We start from the raw sequence: 21,493 nt of genomic DNA, 5'->3' as shown, positions 1-21,493 counted from the left end.
CGCTGTCTGATCCACTTCTGTTGTTGTTGTGGTATTTTATCTTTTTATATTCTTGTTCGAGATTCTTGTTTTACTGACCGATGGATTCTTATCTCGGCTTACATATCCAATATTTTTTTTTTTAAAACACTTTTTCATTCCTGGAGGAAGAATCCAGTTGCCTCTGGATGCTGGAAGCTGCCTAGATGCTCAAAAGCGCTTCGGAAATCTTCAACTGACCAATTTGCTGCTTCCATAACAAATAGCATAACTTTATTTGTCAGTGTAGCCGTACCATTCGTCATCCGATTGACCTTCTCTTATCAAAATGGCGCCAGTGACTCGGCGCGTGAGTATTGACAACATACACAACAACACTGTGACATCATTGCGTGAGACCAATCATTGACTCGGCGAATTTGTTTACCCCACCCACCAGGGTGTATTTGATTGGACGTCAGTACCAGATATCAAACGAGGCTGAATATCCCCGCTTGGTTTCAGGAATCAAAATGGACCACGGACGAAAGGAGAAATGAAATAGGAACCGTGGGATTCAACGCATGGAGCGACCCTGAAGTGGAAAAGCACCGCACGGGGACTGTGAAGGGAGAGAGGTAGAGAAGAGGTGAGCAGGTTTTTACACTATAAGCCTACTTTGTTGGACTCTCTGGACTCACCCCTCTGGATGTGTCAGGGAGTTTTTCACCAGGCAGCAGAGAAAAGCAGGTCCTATTACACACAGTGAGGGTTGAGGACAGTGTCAATGCCGTCAGCAACAACACAGTCTGCATCCCACATGGCACCCTTTTCCTCTTTACAGTACACTACTTATAAGACCCTGGTTAAAATAAGCGCACTACATAGGGATTAAGGTGCAATTTGGGACGAACACCACAGATGCCCTCTACTCCTCTACTTCTACCCCAGCACCACACTGCAGATGGGGCCAGGGGGAGTCGTGCCTGGCTGCCTGGCTGGCTGTACAAGCTGTGTTGTCGTCCAGTCCAACTGCATTAGTTTAGTTAGACCATCTGAAGGTGAACTGCTCTAGGATGTTATTTAACCTTTGTGAAGTTGAATACCTGGCAGGACTGGACTGCATTTATAATGACCATTATGTTTGCGTCCCAAATTTCACCCTATTCCCTATATAGTGCACTACTTTAGACCAGAGCCCTATGGAACCCTATTCCCTATATAGTGCACTACTTTAGACCAGAGCCCTATGGAAACCTATTCCCTATATAGTGCACTACTTTAGACCAGAGCCCTATGGGATCCTATTTCCTATATGTAGTGCACTACTTTAAACCAGAGCCCTATGGAACCCTATTCCCTATATAGTGCACTACTTTAGACCAGAGCTCTATAGAACCATATTTCCTATATAGTGCACTACTTTAGACCAGAGCCCTATGGAACCCTATTCCCTATATAGTGCACTACTTTAGACCAGAGCCCTATCGAACCCTATTCCCTATAAAGTGCACTACATTTGACCAAAAGTGGTGCACTATAAATGGAACAGGGTGCCCTTTGGAATGCAAGGTCGGTCAAGATGAAATAAGTTGTTTCCTGCTTCAGAAAATGACTGAAGATAATATAAATAATGAATAGTCATTTTGGATCTGGGATGTAATACATTCAGTCAGGCAGAACAGTTAGAGACTAGTGTTTCAGTCAGTCAGGTAGAGACTAGTGTTTCAGTCAGACAGAACAGGTAGAGACTAGTGTTTCAGACAGACAGACAGGTAGAGACTAGTGTTTCAGTCAGACAGGACAGGTAGAGACTAGTGTTTCAGTCAGACAGAACAGGTAGAGACTAGTGTTTCAGTCAGACAGAACAGGTTGAGACTAGTGTTTCAGTCAGACAGGTAGAGACTAGTGTTTCAGTCAGACAGAACAGGTAGAGACTAGTGTTTCAGACAGAACAGGTAGAGACTAGTGTTTCAGTCGGACAGAACAGGTAGAGACTAGTGTTTCAGACAGACAGGACAGGTAGAGACTAGTGTTTCAGTCAGACAGGTAGAGACTAGTGTTTCAGACAGAACAGGTAGAGACTAGTGTTTCAGTCAGACAGGTAGAGACTAGTGTTTCAGTCAGACAGAACAGGTAGAGACTAGTGTTTCAGTCAGACAGAACAGGTAGAGACTAGTGTTTCAGACAGACAGGTAGAGACTAGTGTTTCAGTCAGACAGAACAGGTAGAGACTAGTGTTTCAGTCAGACAGAACAGGTAGAGACTAGTGTTTCAGTCAGACAGAACAGGTAGAGACTAGTGTTTCAGTCAGACAGAACAGGTAGAGACTAGTGTTTCAGTCAGACAGGTAGAGACTAGTGTTTCAGACAGACAGGACAGGTAGAGACTAGTGTTTCAGTCAGACAGAACAGGTAGAGACTAGTGTTTCAGTCAGACAGAACAGGTAGAGACTAGTGTTTCAGTCAGACAGAACAGGTAGAGACTAGTGTTTCAGTCAGACAGAACAGGTAGAGACTAGTGTTTCAGTCAGACAGGTAGAGACTAGTGTTTCAGACAGAACAGGTTGAGACTAGTGTTTCAGTCAGACAGGTAGAGACTAGTGTTTCAGTCAGACAGAACAGGTAGAGACTAGTGTTTCAGACAGAACAGGTAGAGACTAGTGTTTCAGTCGGACAGAACAGGTAGAGACTAGTGTTTCAGACAGACAGGACAGGTAGAGACTAGTGTTTCAGTCAGACAGGTAGAGACTAGTGTTTCAGACAGAACAGGTAGAGACTAGTGTTTCAGTCAGACAGGTAGAGACTAGTGTTTCAGTCAGACAGAACAGGTAGAGACTAGTGTTTCAGTCAGACAGAACAGGTAGAGACTAGTGTTTCAGTCAGACAGAACAGGTAGAGACTAGTGTTTCAGTCATACAGAACAGGTAGAGACTAGTGTTTCAGTCAGACAGAACAGGTAGGGACTAGTGTTTCAGTCAGACAGAACAGGTAGGGACTAGTGTTTCAGTCAGACAGAACAGGTAGAGACTAGTGTTTCAGTCAGTCAGGTAGAGACTAGTGTTTCAGTCAGACAGGTAGAGACTAGTGTTTCAGTCAGACAGAACAGGTAGGGACTAGTGTTTCAGTCAGACAGAACAGGTAGAGACTAGTGTTTCAGTCGGACAGAACAGGTAGAGACTAGTGTTTCAGTCAGACAGGTAGAGACTAGTGTTTCAGTCAGACAGAACAGGTAGAAACTAGTGTTTCGGTCGGACAGAACAGGTAGAGACTAGTGTTTCAGTCAGACAGGTAGAGACTAGTGTTTCAGACAGACAGAACAGGTAGAGACTAGTGTTTCAGGCAGAACAGGTAGAGACTAGTGTTTCAGTCAGACAGGTAGAGACTAGTGTTTCAGTCAGACAGAACAGGTAGAGACTAGTGTTTCAGTCAGACAGGTAGAGACTAGTGTTTCAGTCAGACAGGTAGAAACTAGTGTTTCAGTCAGACAGAACAGGTGGAGACTAGTGTTTCAGTCAGACAGAACAGGTAGAGACTAGTGTTTCAGTCAGACAGAACAGGTAGAGACTAGTGTTTCAGTCAGACAGGTAGAAACTAGTGTTTCAGTCAGACAGAACAGGTAGAGACTAGTGTTTCAGTCAGACAGGTAGAGACTAGTGTTTCAGACAGAACAGGTAGAGACTAGTGTTTCAGTCAGACAGAACAGGTAGAGACTAGTGTTTCAGACAGAACAGAACAGGTAGAGACTAGTGTTTCAGTCAGACAGGTAGAGACTAGTGTTTCAGTCAGACAGAACAGGTAGAGACTAGTGTTTCAGTCAGACAGACAGGTAGAGACTAGTGTTTCAGTCAGACAGAACAGGTAGAGACTAGTGTTTCAGTCAGACAGAACAGGTAGAGACTAGTGTTTCAGTCAGAAACAGGTAGAGACTAGGTTTCAGACAGACAGGTAGAGACTAGTGTTTCGTCAGACAGAACAGGTAGAGACTAGTGTTTCAGACAGAACAGAACAGGTAGAGACTAGTGTTTCAGTCAGACAGGTAGAGACTAGTGTTTCAGACAGAACAGGTAGAGACTAGTGTTTCAGTCAGACAGGTAGAGACTAGTGTTTCAGTCAGACAGAACAGGTAGAGACTAGTGTTTCAGTCAGACAGAACAGGTAGAGACTAGTGTTTCAGACAGACAGGTAGAGACTATTTAGAGAGGTAGAGACTAGTGTTTCAGACAGACAGGTAGAGACTAGTGTTTCAGACAGACAGGTAGAGACTAGTGTTTCAGACAGACAGGTAGAGACTATTTAGAGAGGTAGAGACTATTTACACTCACTCTCTAAACGTCCAACCTTTAGACACACTCACACTCACACACACAGGGGCTGATTGGCCATCTGGCAAGTCTGGAAGATTCCAGATGTGCTGAACCATTTTTTCAGGAAGATTTTTTATTTATTTTTTTAAATATAGTTTATTTGGGGGGAAAAGAAAACAATGCAGCCAACAGCTCATGGGCCTGTTCATATGTTTTTGACCTATCTTAGGCTATACATTTTTCTCTGTTGGTATAATCTAACAGCTTCCTCTATTGGGCCAATGGAGTGGGGAACAGACCCCCCTACCAAGATGGTCTGGTTACGTTTGAAGTCAAAACAAGCCAACAGTTAGCCAGCCCTATTACATTTTAGTCATTTAGCAGACGCTCGTATCCAGAGCAACCTACAGTAGTGAGTGCATACATTTTCATACTTTTTTCCCATACTGGTCCCTCGTGGGCATCAAACCCACAAACCCTGGCATTGCAAGCACCATGCTTTACCACATTTCTCTACCAACTGAGCCTCACTGGACCCATTTCTACTGAAGTTTCCGAAATGACTGGTAGAAAATGTAAAGTGGGTGAGGAGATTAGAAAAAAAGCTTGGTGCCTTAGGTAAGTATTCAGACCCCTTGACTTCTTCCACATTTTCTTTACGTTACAGCCTTATACTAAAATGAATTAAATAAATAAAAAATCTCAGCAATCTACACACAATACCTCATAATGACAAAGCGAAAACAGATTTTTTTGAATTTGTTGCAAATTGATATACATATATATATTTTTAATACTTTTTTACATAAGTATTCAGACCCTTTTCTATGAGACTCGAAATTGAGCTCAGATGCATCCTGTTTCCATTGATCATCCTTGAGATGTTTCTACAACTTGATTGGAGTCCACCTGTGGTAAATTCAATTGATTGGACATGATTTGGAAAGGCACACACCTGTCTATATAAGGTCCCACAGTTGACAGTGCATGTCAGAGCAAAAACAAAGCCATGAGGTCGAAGGAATTGTCAGTAGAGCTCCGAGACAGGATTGTGTCGAGGCACAGATCTGGGGAAGGGTACCAAAACATTTCTGCAGCATTGAAGGTCCCCAAGAACACAGTGGCCTCCGTCATTCTTAAATGGAACCAACTAGACTAGACCACCAAGAACCCGATGGTCACTCTGACAAAACTCTAGAGTTCCTATGTGGAGATTGGATAAGCATCTAGAAGGACAACCATCTCTGCAGTTTGACAAAAGGCACCCAAAGACTCTCAGACCGTGAGAAACAAGATTCTCTGGTCTAATGAAACCAAGATTGAACTCTTTGACCTGAATGCCAAGCATCACGTCTGGGGGAAACCTGGCACCATCCCTACGGTGAAGCATGGTGGTGGCAGCATCATGTTGTGGGGATGTTTTTCAGTGCAGGGACTGGGAGACTAGTCAGGATCGAGGGAAAGATGAACGGAGCAAAGTACAGAGAGATCCTTGATGAAAACCTGCTCCAGAGCGCTCAGGACCTCGGACTGGGGCAAAACTGTTCGCTGCTCTGGCACCCCAATGGTGGAACAAGCTCCCTCATGACGCAAGGACAGCGGAGTCAATCACCACCTTCCGGAGACACCTGAAACTCCACCTCTTTAAGGAATACCTGGGATAGGATATAGTAATCCTTCTAACCCCCCCCACCCTCCCCCCCAAAAAAGATATAGATGTACTATTGTAAAGTGGTTGTTCCACTGGATATCATAAGGTGAATGCACCAATTTGTAAGTCGCTCCGGATAAGAGCGTCTGCTAAATGACGTAAATGTAAATGTAAAAGTTCACCTTCCAACAGGACAACGACCCTAAGCACACAGCCAAGACAACGCAGGAGTGGCTTCGGGACGTCTCTGAATGTCCTTGAGTGGCCCAGCCAGAGCCTGGACTTGAACCCAATCGAACATCTCTGAAGAGACATGAAAATAGCTTTGCAGCAACGCTCCCCATCCAACCTGACAGAGCTTGAGAGGATCTGCAGAGAATACAGGTGTGCCAAGCTTGTAGCGTCATACCCAAGAAGACTCCAGGCTGTAATCGCTGCCAAAGGTGCTTCAACAAAGTACTGAGTAAAGGGTCTGAATACTTATGTAAATCTAATTTTTTTTGTTTTACATTTGCAAAAATTTCAAAAAACTTGTCTTGATTTCTCATTATGGGGTATTGTCTGTAGATTTATAAGAATTTGATTTTTTTTTACTTCATTTTAGAATAATAAAATGTGGGAAAAATCAAGGGGTCTGAATAATTTCCGAGTCTACAGTTGAAGTCAGACGTTTACATAAACCTTACCCAATTACATTTAAACTCCGTTTTTCACAATTCCGGACATTTAATCCTAGTAAAAATTCCCTGTTTTAGGTCAGTTAGCATCACCACTATATTTTAAGAATGTGAAATGTCAGAATAATAGTAGAGGGAATGATTTATTTCAGCTTTTATTTCTTTCATCACATTCCCAGTGGGTCTGAAGTTTACATACACTCAATTAGTATTTGGTAACATTGCCTTTAAATTGTTTAACTTGGGTCAACTTGGGGGGGGTGCGACAGGGATTCCCCCAACGGAAAGTGGCTAGCGTGAGGCCTGGGAGGGGGGGATTGCAGCCAATTCTGGGCACGTTCCAGGTTGTCTTTATTTCAAGTCTGTTTCACAGATCTCACAAAGTCGGTGAAAACCAACGAACCACGTCTATAATGTGGCTTGAGATTTTCAGATGAGGCCATCATTCCTGGAATAAATAAGTGTACCAATGCATCATCAGGGTTTCAAACGTGGGACAAGATGCATCATGGGAGTTGACCGTTGGTCTGAAAACCAACCGTTTATGTTCCTGGGACAGAGCAAAAATGCATCACACCCAAATGTGAGAAAATAGCAATTGTTTAACTCTTCATGGTTAAATGAGTTAAATAGAGGCTCACTATTTGGCATGCACTGACTGGCTATCGCACTATTTTGACCAATATGTTATAACCCATGTATCAATGGTTTATAATGCATTTACAAATGATTAAATAACCATTATTGGTGTAATTACAAAACCTTTATAAACCCTTTACAAACAGAACCTTATTGTAAAGTGTTACCTAGAAAGGGTGATGTACCTGAACTATATTAACAAAATAAAAATAAAAAGATAAATAACTATATGCCACAACAACAACAAAAAATAGATAAATAATGTAGAGAGGGAAAAAAAGACAGTTTGTGTTTATTTACCAGCTGTTGGGTAGCAACAGAGCTACAGAGATATTAGTGGAATAAATTAGAGAGGTTTGAACTAACAGCTCATGACATGAGGTAGTGTCTGAGAACGTAGAATAAACATGTATCTGCGTAGGTCTTTGAAGAGAGCCTGAGCTCAGGCCAGTGGCCAACTGGGTGAAGGCAGGGTGGGGCTGTGTATTGGGAATGAGGCCTGGGTTGATTAAAGCTGGTAGTGCTGGTACGCCAACATGACTAATGCTCTCAAATCAAATCAAATCAAATTGTATTTTTTTTTCACATGCGCCGAATACAACAGATGTAGACTTACTGTGAAATGCTTATTATAGTTAAGGAGTTAATAGAGTTAAGAAAATATTTACTAAATAACTTAAAGTTAAATTAAAAAAACTTTAAAAAGTAACACATGAAAATTACATAACAATAACGATGCTATATACAGGGGGTACCGGTACCGAGTCAATGTGCGGGGGTACAGGTTAGTCAAGGTAATTTGCAAAGGGACTATGCATAGATAATAAACAGCGAGTAGCAGCAGTGTATAAACAAAGGGGGGTCAATGTAAATATTCCGGGTGGCCATTTGAGTAATTGTTCAGCAGTCTTATGGCTTGGAGGTAAAAGCTGTTAAGGAGCCTTTTGGACCTAGACTTGGCGCTCCGGTACCGCTTGCCGGGCTGTAGCAGAGAGAACAGTCTGGAGCCTTTGACCATTTTTTGGCCATTCCTCTGACACCGCCTGGTATATAGGTTCTGGATGTCAGGAAGCTCAGCCCCAGCGATATACTGGGCCGTATGTACTACCCGCTGTAGGGCCTTCCGGTCAGATGCCGAGCAGTTGCCATACCAGGCGGTGTCAGTTGTCGGTGAGGAATCAATGGTGATTTTAAAACAGTTACAGAGTTTAGTGGCTGTGATAGGAAATAACTGAGGAGGGATCAACAACATTGTAGTTACTCCACAATACTAACCTAAATGACAGAGTGAAAAGAAAGAAGCCTTTACAGAATACAAAATATTACAATACCTCTGCCAATATATTCTCCAAACACTAGCTTCTCTGGCATTATAACTTAAATATAGTCCTCTACTACCCTAACGATGCCCTATATAGTCCACTACTACCCTAACCATGCCCGATATAGTCCACTACTACCCTAACCATGCCCTATATAGTCCACTACTACCCTAACCCTGCCCTATATAGTCCACTACTACCCTAACCCTGCCCTATATAGTCCACTACTACCCTAACCCTGCCCTATATAGTCCACTACTACCCTAACCCTGCCCTATATAGTCCACTACTACCCTAACCATGCCCTATATAGTCCACTACTACCCTAACCATGCCCTATATAGTCCACTACTACCCTAACCCTGCCCTATATAGTCCACTACTACCCTAACCATGCCCTATATAGTCCACTACTACCCTAACCATGCCCTATATAGTCTGTACTACCCTAAACCTAACCCTGCCCTATATAGTCCACTACTACCCTAACCCTGCCCTATATAGTCCACTACTACCCTAACCATGCCCTATATAGTCCACTACTACCCTAACCATGCCCTATATAGTCCACTACTACCCTAACCATGCCCTATATAGTCCACTACTACCCTAACCCTGCCCTATATAGTCCACTACTACCCTAACCATGCCCTATATAGTCCACTACTACCCTAACCCTGCCCTATATAGTCCACTACTACCCTAACCATGCCCTATATAGTCCACTACTACCCTAACCATGCCCTATATAGTCTGTACTACCCTAAACCTAACCCTGCCCTATATAGTCCACTACTACCCTAACCCTGCCCTATATAGTCCACTACTACCCTAACCATGCCCTATATAGTCCACTACTACCCTAACCATGCCCTATATAGTCCACTACTACCCTAACCATGCCCTATATAGTCCACTACTACCCTAACCCTGCCCTATATAGTCCACTACTACCCTAACCATGCCCTATATAGTCCACTACTACCCTAACCCTGCCCTATATAGTCCACTACTACCCTAACCATGCCCTATATAGTCCACTACTACCCTAAACCTAACCATGCCCTATATAGTCCACTACTACCCTAACCCTGCCCTATATAGTCCACTACTACCCTAACCCTGCCCTTTATAGTCCACTACTACCCTAACCATGCCCTATATAGTCCACTACTACCCTAACCCTGCCCTATATAGTCCACTACTACCCTAACCATGCCCTTTATAGTCCACTACTACCCTAACCCTGCCCTATATAGTCCACTACTACCCTAACCATGCCCTTTATAGTCCACTACTACCCTAAGCCAGAGCCTCATCTTTCTCCTTCCTCTACTCCCTTTATCCACTAATTACACAACCCAGGAGCTCTGAGGATTATACATGGAGATACACAAAGCTTCTTCTTCCATTACTCATAGCAGTTCCAAGGATCCACGCTTACTCTACACAGAGTCTTGACCGTTCCAAGGATCCAAGCTTACTCTACACAGAGTCTAGACCGTTCCAAGGATCCACACTTACTCTACACAGAGTCTAGACCGTTCTAAGGATCCAAGCTTACTCTACACAGAGTCTAGACCGTTCCAAGGATCCAAGCTTACTCTACACAGAGTCGAGACCGTTCCAAGGATCCAAGCTTACTCTACACAGAGTCTAGACAGTTCCAAGGATCCAAGCTTACTCTACACAGCGTCTAAACCGTTCCAAGGATCCAAGCTTACTCTACACAGAGTCTAGACCGTTCCAAGGATCCAAGCTTACTCTACACAGAGTCTTGACAGTTCCAAGGATCCAAGCTTACTCTACACAGAGTCTAGACCGTTCCAAGGATCCAATCTTACTCTACAGTACACAGAGTCTAGACCGTTCCAAGGATCCAAGCTTACTCTACACAGAGTCTAGACAGTTCCAAGGATCCAAGCTTACTCTACACAGAGTCTAGACAGTTCCAAGGATCCAAGCTTACTCTACACAGTCTAGACCGTTCCAAGGATCCAAGCTTACTCTACACAGAGTCTTGACAGTTCCAAGGATCCAAGCTTACTCTACACAGAGTCTAGACCGTTCCAAGGATCCAATCTTACTCTACAGGACACAGAGTCTAGACCGTTCCAAGGATCCAAGCTTACTCTACACAGAGTCTAGACCGTTCCAAGGATCCAATCTTACTCTACAGTACACAGAGTCTAGACCGTTCCAAGGATCCAAGCTTACTATACACAGAGTCTAGACCGTTCCAAGGATCCAAGCTTACTCTACACAGAGTCTTGACAGTTCCAAGGATCCAAGCTTACTCTACACAGAGTCTAGACCGTTCCAAGGATCCAAGCTTACTCTACAGTACACAGAGTCTAGACCGTTCCAAGGATCCAAGCTTACTCTACACAGAGTCTAGACAGTTCCAAGGATCCAAGCTTACTCTACACAGAGTCTAGACCGTTCCAAGGATCCAAGCTTACTCTACACAGAGTCTAGACCGTTCCAAGGATCCAAGCTTACTCTACACAGAGTCTAGACCGTTCCAAGGATCCAAGCTTACTCTACACAGAGTCTAGACCGTTCCAAGGATCCAATCTTACTCTACAGTACACAGAGTCTAGACCGTTCCAAGGATCCAAGCTTACTCTACACAGAGTCTAGACCGTTCCAAGGATCCAAGCTTACTCTACACAGAGTCTTGACAGTTCCAAGGATCCAAGCTTACTCTACACAGAGTCTAGACCGTTCCAAGGATCCAATCTTACTCTACAGTACACAGAGTCTAGACCGTTCCAAGGATCCAAGCTTACTCTACACAGAGTCTAGACCGTTCCAAGGATCCAAGCTTACTCTACACAGAGTCTTGACAGTTCCAAGGATCCAAGCTTACTCTACACAGAGTCTAGACCATTCCAAGGATCCAAGCTTACTCTACACAGAGTCTAGACCGTTCCAAGGATCCAAGCTTACCCTACACAGAGTCTAGACAGTTCCAAGGATCCAAGCTTACTCTACACAGAGTCTAGACCGTTCCAAGGATCCAAACTTACTCTACACAGAGTCTTGACAGTTCCAAGGATCCAAGCTTACTCTACACAGAGTCTAGACAGTTCCAAGGATCCAAGCTTACTCTACACAGAGTCTAGACCGTTCCAAGGATCCAAGCTTACCCTACACAGAGTCTAGACAGTTCCAAGGATCCAAGCTTACTCTACACAGAGTCTAGACAGTTCCAAGGATTCAAGCTTACTCTACACAGAGTCTAGACCGTTCCAAGGATCCAAGCTTACTCTACACAGAGTCTAGACCGTTCCAAGGATCCAAGCTTACCCTACACAGAGTCTAGACAGTTCCAAGGATCCAATCTTACTCTACAGTACACAGAGTCTAGACCGTTCCAAGGATCCAAACTTACTCTACACAGAGTCTTGACAGTTCCAAGGATCCAAGCTTACTCTACACAGAGTCTAGACAGTTCCAAGGATCCAAGCTTACTCTACACAGAGTCTAGACCGTTCCAAGGATCCAAGCTTACTCTACACAGAGTCTAGACCGTTCCAAGGATCCAAGCTTACTCTACACAGAGTCTAGACCGTTCCAAGGATCCAAGCTTACCCTACACAGAGTCTAGACAGTTCCAAGGATCCAATCTTACTCTACAGTACACAGAGTCTAGACCGTTCCAAGGATCCAAGCTTACTCTACACAGAGTCTAGACCGTTCCAAGGATCCAAGCTTACTCTACACAGAGTCTTGACAGTTCCAAGGATCCAAGCTTACTCTACACAGAGTCTAGACCGTTCCAAGGATCCAAGCTTACTCTACACAGAGTCTAGACCGTTCCAAGGATCCAAGCTTACCCTACACAGAGTCTAGACAGTTCCAAGGATCCAAGCTTACTCTACACAGAGTCTAGACCGTTCCAAGGATCCAAGCTTACTCTACACAGAGTCTTGACAGTTCCAAGGATCCAAGCTTACTCTACACAGAGTCTAGACAGTTCCAAGGATCCAAGCTTACTCTACACAGAGTGTAGACCGTTCCAAGGATCCAATCTTACTCTACAGTACACAGAGTCTAGACAGTTCCAAGGATCCAAGCTTACTCTTCACAGAGTCTTGACAGTTCCAGGGATCCAAGCTTACTCTACACAGAGTCTAGACAGTTCCAAGGATCCAAGCTTACTCTACACAGAGTCTAGACCGTTCCAAGGATCCAATCTTACTCTACAGTACACAGAGTCTAGACCGTTCCAAGGATCCAAGCTTACTCTACACAGAGTCTAGACAGTTCCAAGGATCCAAGCTTACTCTACACAGAGTCTAGACCGTTCCAAGGATCCAAGCTTACTCTACACAGAGTCTTGACAGTTCCAAGGATCCAAGCTTACTCTACACAGAGTCTAGACAGTTCCAAGGATCCAAGCTTACTCTACACAGAGTGTAGACCGTTCCAAGGATCCAATCTTACTCTACAGTACACAGAGTCTAGACAGTTCCAAGGATCCAAGCTTACTCTTCACAGAGTCTTGACAGTTCCAATGATCCAAGCTTACTCTACACAGAGTCTAGACCGTTCCAAGGATCCAAGCTTACTCTACACAGAGTCTAGACAGTTCCAAGGATTCAAGCTTACTCTACACAGAGTCTAGACCGTTCCAAGGATCCAAGCTTACTCTACACAGAGTCTAGACCGTTCCAAGGATCCAATCTTACTCTACAGTACACAGAGTCTAGACCGTTCCAAGGATCCAAGCTTACTCTACACAGAGTCTAGACAGTTCCAAGGATCCAAGCTTACTCTACACAGAGTCTAGACCGTTCTAAGGAGGCTGATGATCTTTTTCCAGTTTACAGATTGATGAATCAATGGAGAAACCCTTAACAAAAATCACCTAAACACATGATTCCTGATTACTGTGTAATTTGAATAGCAGGCAAGAAGATTCTTTTTTTAGTGTCCACTTTTCCAAGCCTTGTGTATATATATATATATATATATATATATTGTCTAGTTAAATAAAAATAAAATAAATACAAAAAATATTGATGTTCAATGAACTCCAACTCCAACTCAGTAACACTGCCCATGTATGTCTGACTGTTATGAGTGTAACCTCTCTCCAGAGATGAGTGATACAACAGTTCCCTTGAATCATTTGCTGACGTCAGATTTGGTTAACATGATGCAATATGAAAATACTCCGTGCAAGTGTTTCATTGAAAAGTCATAGCACACAATTCCTATATGTTGAAATACTATAATTAAGATGCATAGTAATGGGGACTGGTAAGTTGTCTGCATTTAAATTTGAATATGAGCAATGCCAGGGTGCAAATTGCCATTACGTGTTTTTGTGTATTTGCCTGTTGCCGGTTGTTGCATAATAAGGCCAATGACTTTGTCTTTTCAGTACATTAAAAAGGATTCAAGGTGATTTAAATGAATTCCAACTTGTGAAGGAGGTATGTCGAGACCCGGAAGAGCCAGACTCTGTCTTGTTCTTAAAACATGACCTGACAACTCAAACACTTTCATTTCTTATTTAGGACCCTTCAAGAATCAATAGTCAACTTAACTTTTTATTGGTTTTTACCTCTTGGTTAATAACCAAAAGGTGACATGTTTGGAAATGTAACTCCATTGTTTTCATTGATTAAAAGGTGACATGTTTGGAAATGTAACTCCATTGTTTTCATTGATAAAAAGGTGACATGTTTGGAAATGTAACTCCATTGGTGTGTAATGATTTGAGAACACTGAAATCGGTCTCACGTGTGACATCACCCCTCCAAGAACGAGTAAAGGTACTTGAAATTAGGTCACTGCTTTTACTGTGCAATATAATGTGATCAAAGCACAGAGGAAAGTCCCCTTTCCACAATGCCCAGTTCTGTACCACATTGTTACTTATTAAAGTGTACTATGGTGTTACTATGATGTTGATATGGACATACTACCTCAATTCATCGGTGCCCCCCCCCCGCACATTGACTCTGTACCGTAACACCCTGTATATAGCCTCCACATTGACTCTGTACCGGTACCCCCCTGTATATAGCCTCCACATTGACTCTGTACCGGTACCCCCCTGTATATAGCCTCCACATTGACTCTGTACCGGTACCCCCTGTATATAGCCTCCACATTGACTCTGTACCGGTACCCCCTGTATATAGCCTCCAATTTGACTCTGTACCGGTACCCCCCTGTATATAGCCTCCACATTGACTCTGTACCGGTACCCCCTGTATATAGCCTCCACATTGACTCTACCGGTACACCCTGTATATATCCTCCACATTGACTCTGTACCGGTACCCCCCTGTATATAGCCTCCACATTGACTCTGTACCGGTACCCCCTGTATATAGCCTCCACATTGACTCTGTACCGGTACCCCTGTATATAACCTCCACATTGACTCTGTACCGGTACCCCCTGTATATAGCCTCCACATTGACTCTGTACCGGTACCCCCCCTGTATATAGCCTCCACATTGACTCTGTACCGGTACCCCCTGTATATAGCCTCCACATTGACTCTGTACCGGTACCCCCTGTATATAGCCTCCACATTGACTCTGTACCGGTACCCCCTGTATATAGCCTCCACATTGACTCTGTACCGGTACCCCCCTGTATATAGCCTCCACATTGACTCTGTACCGGTACCTCCTGTATATAGCTTCCACATTGACTCTGTACCGTAATACCCTGCATATAGCCTCCACATTGACTCTGTACCGGTACCCCCTGTATATAGCCTCCACATTGACTCTGTACCGGTACCCCCCCTGTATATAGCCTCCACATTGACTCTGTACCGGTACCCCCTGTATATAGCCTCCACATTGACTCTGTACCGGTACCCCCTGTATATAACCTCCACATTGACTCTGTACCGGTACCCCCCTGTATATAGCCTCCACATTGACTCTGTACCGGTACCCCCCCTGTATATAGCCTCCACATTGACTCTGTACCGGTACCCCCTGTATATAGCCTCCACATTGACTCTGTACCGGTACCCCCTGTATATAGCCTCCACATTGACTCTGTACCGGTACCCCCTGTATATAGCCTCCACATTGACTCTGTACCGGTACCCCCCTGTATATAGCCTCCACATTGACTCTGTACCGGTACCTCCTGTATATAGCTTCCACATTGACTCTGTACCGTAATACCCTGCATATAGCCTCCACATTGACTCTGTACCGGTACCCCCTGTATATAGCCTCCACATTGACTCTGTACCGGTACCCCCCTGTATATAGCCTCCACATTGACTCTGTACCGGTACCCCCCTGTATATAGCCTCCACATTGACTCTGTACCGGTACCCCCTGTATATAGCCTCCACATTGACTCTGTACCGGTACCCCCTGTATATAGCCTCCACATTGACTCTGTACCGGTACCCCCCTGTATATAGCCTCCACATTGACTCTGTACCGGTACCTCCTGTATATAGCCTCCACATTGACTCTGTACCGGTACCCCCTGTATGTAGCCTCCACATTGACTCTGTACCGGTACCCCCTGTATATAGCCTCCACATTGACTCTGTACCGGTACCCCCTGTATATAGCCTCCACATTGACTCTGTACCGGTACCCCCTGTATATAGTCTCCACATTGACTCTGTACCGGTACACCCTGTATATAACCTCCACATTGACTCTGTACCGGTACACCCTGTATATAGTCTCCACATTGACTCTGTACCGGTACCCCCTGTATATAGCCTCCACATTGACTCTGTACCGGTACCCCCTGTATATAACCTCCACATTGACTCTGTACCGGTACCCCCTGTATATAGCCTCCACATTGACTCTGTACCGGTACCCCCTGTATATAGCCTCCACATTGACTCTGTACTGGTACCCCCTGTATATAGCCTCCACATTGACTCTGTACCGGTACCCCCTGTATATAGCCTCCACATTGACTCTGTACCGGTACCCCCTGTATATAGCCTCCACATTGACTCTGTACCGTAATACCCTGTATATAGCCTCCACATTGACTCTGTACCGGTACCCCCTGTATATAGCCTCCACATTGACTCTGTACCGTAATACCCTGTATATAGCCTCCACATTGACTCTGTACCGGTACCCCCTGTATACAGCCTCCACATTGACTCTGTACCGGTACCCCCTGTATATAGCCTCCACATTGACTCTGTACCGTAACACCCTGTATATAGCCTCCACATTGACTCTGTACCGGTACCCCCTGTATATAGCCTCCACATTGACTCTGTACCGGTACCCCCTGTATATAGCCTCCACATTGACTCTGTACCGTAATACCCTGTATATAGCCTCCACATTGACTCTGTACCGGTACCCCCTGTATACAGCCTCCACATTGACTCTGTACCGGTACCCCCTGTATATAGCCTCCACATTGACTCTGTACCGTAACACCCTGTATATAGCCTCCACATTGACTCTGTACCGGTACCCCTGTATATAGCCTCCACATTGACTCTGTACCGGTACCCCCTGTATATAGCCTCCACATTGACTCTGTACCGGTACCCCCTGTATATAGCCTCCACATTGACTCTGTACCGTAACACCCTGTATATAGCCTCCACATTGACTCTGTACCGGTACCCCCTGTATATAGCCTCCACATTGACTCTGTACCGTAACCCCCTGTATATAGCCTCCACATTGACTCTGTACCGGTACCCCCTGTATATAGCCTCCACATTGACTCTGTACCGTAACACCCTGTATATAGCCTCCACATTGACTCTGTACCGGTACCCCCTGTATATAGCCTCCACATTGACTCTGTACCGTAACACCCTGTATATAGCCTCCACATTGACTCTGTACCGGTACACCCTGTATATAGTCTCTCGCTGTTGTTATTTTACTGCTGCTCATTAATTACTTGTTACTTTTATCTCTGTCTCTTAGTTTTTTAGTTTTTTAGTCTCTTAGTTTTTTCAAACAGCGTTGTTGGTTAGGGGCTCGTAAGTAAGCATTTCATTGTAAGGTCTACACCTGTTGTATTTTGGCACGTGACTTAGAAAATGCGATTTGATTTGGTGTTAATATTATGGTGTTATTATGTTACTATGACGTTAATATCGTGTTACTATGACGTTAATATGGTGTTACTATGACGTTACTATGATGTTACTATGACGTTACTATGGTGTTACTCTGATGTTACTATGGTGTTACTATGGTGTTACTATGACGTTACTATGGTGTTACTCTGATGTTACTATGGTGTTACTATGATGTTACTATGACGTATCTATGGTGCTACTATGGTGTTACTATGACGTTACTATGATGTTACTATGACGTTACTATGGTGTTACTCTGATGTTACTATGGTGTTACCAAGGTGTTACTATGATGTTACTATGATGTTACTATGGTGTTACTATGATGTTTCTGTGGTGTTACTATGACGTTACTATGGTGCTACTCTGATGTTACTATGGCGTTACTATGATGTTACTATGATGTTACTATGCCATTACTATGGTGCTACTCTGATGTTACTCTGATGTTACTATGGTGTTACTAAGGTGTTACTATGATGTTACTATGGTGTTACCAAGGTGTTACTATGATGTTACTATGGTGTTACTAAGGTGTTACTATGGTGTTACTAAGGTGTTACTATGGTGTTACCATGGTGTTACTATGGTGTTACTATGGTGTTACTATGATGTTACTATGATGTTACCAAGGTGTTACTATGATGTTACTATGGTGTTACTATGATGTTACTATGATGTTACCAAGGTGTTACTATGATGTTACTATGGTGTTACTATGATGTTACTATGATGTTACCAAGGTGTTACTATGATGTTACTATGATGTTACTATGATGTTACTATGGTGTTACTATGATGTTTCTGTGGTGTTACTATGGTGTTACTATGATGTTACTGTGACGTTTCTATGGTGTTACTATGGTGTTACTATGATGTTACTATGGTGCTACTCTGATGTTACTATGGTGTTACTATGATGTTACTGTGACGTTTCTATGGTGTTACTATGGTGTTACTATGATGTTACTATGGTGCTACTCTGATGTTACTATGGTGTTACTATGTCGTTACTATGGTGCTACTCTGATGTTACTATGGTGTTACTATGGTGTTACTATGATGTTACTATGGTGCTACTCTGATGTTACTATGGTGTTACTATGTCGTTACTATGGTGCTACTCTGATGTTACTATGGTGTTACTATGATGTTACTATGATGTTACTGTGACGTTACTGTGACGTTACTATGGTGTTACTATGGTGTTACTATGATGTTACTATGATGTTACTATGATGTTACTATGACGTTACTATGACGTTACTATGACATTGCTGTGGTGTGTTGATGCTTTTGGTTTGGTCAGTGTCTCTTCCCTTAATTGTAAATTATAGACATGACACACACACACGCGCGCACACACACACACACACACACACACACACACACACACACACACACACACACACACACACACACACACACACACACACACACACACACACACACTGGCGCATGCACACCTCATTGTGGAAAACAATAGACCGCGGAGGACAACAGAGCAACAGGAGTCATGATCATGTAATATTACTCAACAATGTTTTTGTGATTTTGTAAAACCAGTAAAAAAAAACATAAATAAATCAAACGAGGAAGCTTTAGTTGGTGTGGTTCATCCATGAGTCACTTGATTTAAAACCACAGGATTGAAGTAGTATTTGTGACGGTTAATTCATTTTGACAGTTGGAAATGTTAAATCCTCTGGGGCTTAACACACAGGCCTGGCTAAGTAGGGTAAATAGAGCCAACGCTACTGTGATCAATTTCAGACAGCAGAACTCCTTAACCGTTAACATGCTATTTCCACATGCTTAGATACAGCCACCCACTTAAACATGTCAGCGACGATGGGCACGGACAGTCGATTTTAAAACATACGGTATAAATTGCAAGGGACCATCGATCAACACTGAATGTAACATTCTGGCAGGAATAGTATGTTGCTGTACAGAACAGCTAAGAAATGTAATGATCCAAAGTGAAGCTTATACCGTTGTAGTTGACTGAATAACATACAGGCTCTATCTCAGGAGAGTTAGAGCAAACAGCAGAATGTCAGTGGGTTTATCCACTGAGAACCTAGAGCATTGGTGAGAGATTAGTCCTGCACAGACAGAGGGAACAATCAATATCAGTCCAATATCTCTTCTCAGGTTAGCGTTTTTTTTATCCACCATGAATGTTGTTCTGGAGGCAGCTCTGCAGAGTGGTTACTAGCTGGCTAGTCATTTTAAACCTTAACCACACTGCTAACCCTAACCTTAACCTTACCCACACTCCTAACCCTAACCTTAACCTTAACCACACTGCTAACCCTAACCCTAACCTTAACCACACTCCTAACCCCTAACCTTACCCACACTCCTAACCCTAACCTTAACCACACTCCTAACCCCTAACCTTAACCACACTCCTAACCCTAACCTTAACCGTAACCTTACCCACACTCCTAACCCTAACCTTAACCACACTCCTAACCCTAACCCCTAACCTTAACCACACTCCTAACCCTAACCTTAACCTTAACTCTAACCTTACCCACACTCCTAACCCTAAACCCTAACCATAACTCTAACCTTACCCACACTCCTAACCCTAACCCCTAACCTTACCCACACTCCTAACCTTAACCCCTAACCCTAAACTTAACCACACTCCTAACCCTAACCCCTAACCTTAACCTTAACCCCTAACCTTACCCACACTCCTAACCCTAACATCTAACCTTAACCTTACCCACACTCCTAACCCTAACCCCTAACCTTACCCTTAACTCTAACCTTAACCACACTCCTAACCCTAACCTTAACCTTACCCACACTCCTAACCCTAACCTTAACCACACTCCTAACCCTAACCCCTAAACTTACCCACACTCCTAACCCTAAACCCTAACCATAACTCTAACCTTACCCACACTCCTAACCCTAACCCCTAACCTTACCCACACTCCTAACCTTAACCCCTAACCCTAAACTTAACCACACTCCTAACCCTAACCCCTAACCTTAACCTTAACCCCTAACCTTACCCACACTCCTAACCCTAACCACTAACCTTAACCTTAACCTTACCCACACTCCTAACCCTAACCCCTAACCTTACCCTTAACTCTAACCTTAACCACACTCCTAACCCTAACCTTAACCTTACCCACACTCCTAACCCTAACCCTAACCTTAACCCCTAACCTTAACCACACTGATAACCCTAACCCTAACCCTAACCCTAACCTTAACTCTAACCTTACCCACACTCCTAACCCTAACCCCTAACCTTAAATCTAACCTTAACCACACTCCTAACCCTAACCTTAACCCCTAACCTTAACCTTAGCTCTAACCTTACCCTCACTCCTAACCCTAACCCCTAACCTTAACCTTAACTCTAACCTTACCCACACTCCTAACCCTAACCCCTAACCTTTACATTTTACATTAACCACACTCCTAACTCTAACCCCTAACCTTAATCTTAGCTCTAACCTTACCCACACTCCTAACCTTAACCCCTAACCTTAACCTTAGCTCTAACCTTAACCACACTCCTAACCCTAACCTTAACGCCTAACCCTAACCCTAACCCCTAACCTTAACCTTAACTCTAACCTTACCCACACTCCTAACCCTAACCTTAACCTTACCCACACTCCTAACCCTAACCTTAACCCCTAACCTTAACCACACTGATAACCCTAACCCCTAACCTTAACCTTAACTCCAACCTTACCCACACTCCTAACCCCTAACCTTAACCTTAACTCTAACCTTACCCACACTCCTAACCCTAACCCCTAACCTTAACTCTAACCTTACCCACACTCCTAACCATAACCCCTAACCTTAACCTTA

The sequence above is a fragment of the Salmo salar genome, chromosome ssa13, assembly GCF_905237065.1.
Source record: "Salmo salar chromosome ssa13, Ssal_v3.1, whole genome shotgun sequence".
Taxonomy (NCBI): Eukaryota; Metazoa; Chordata; class Actinopteri; order Salmoniformes; family Salmonidae; genus Salmo; species Salmo salar.
This window is presented reverse-complemented; position numbering follows the sequence as displayed.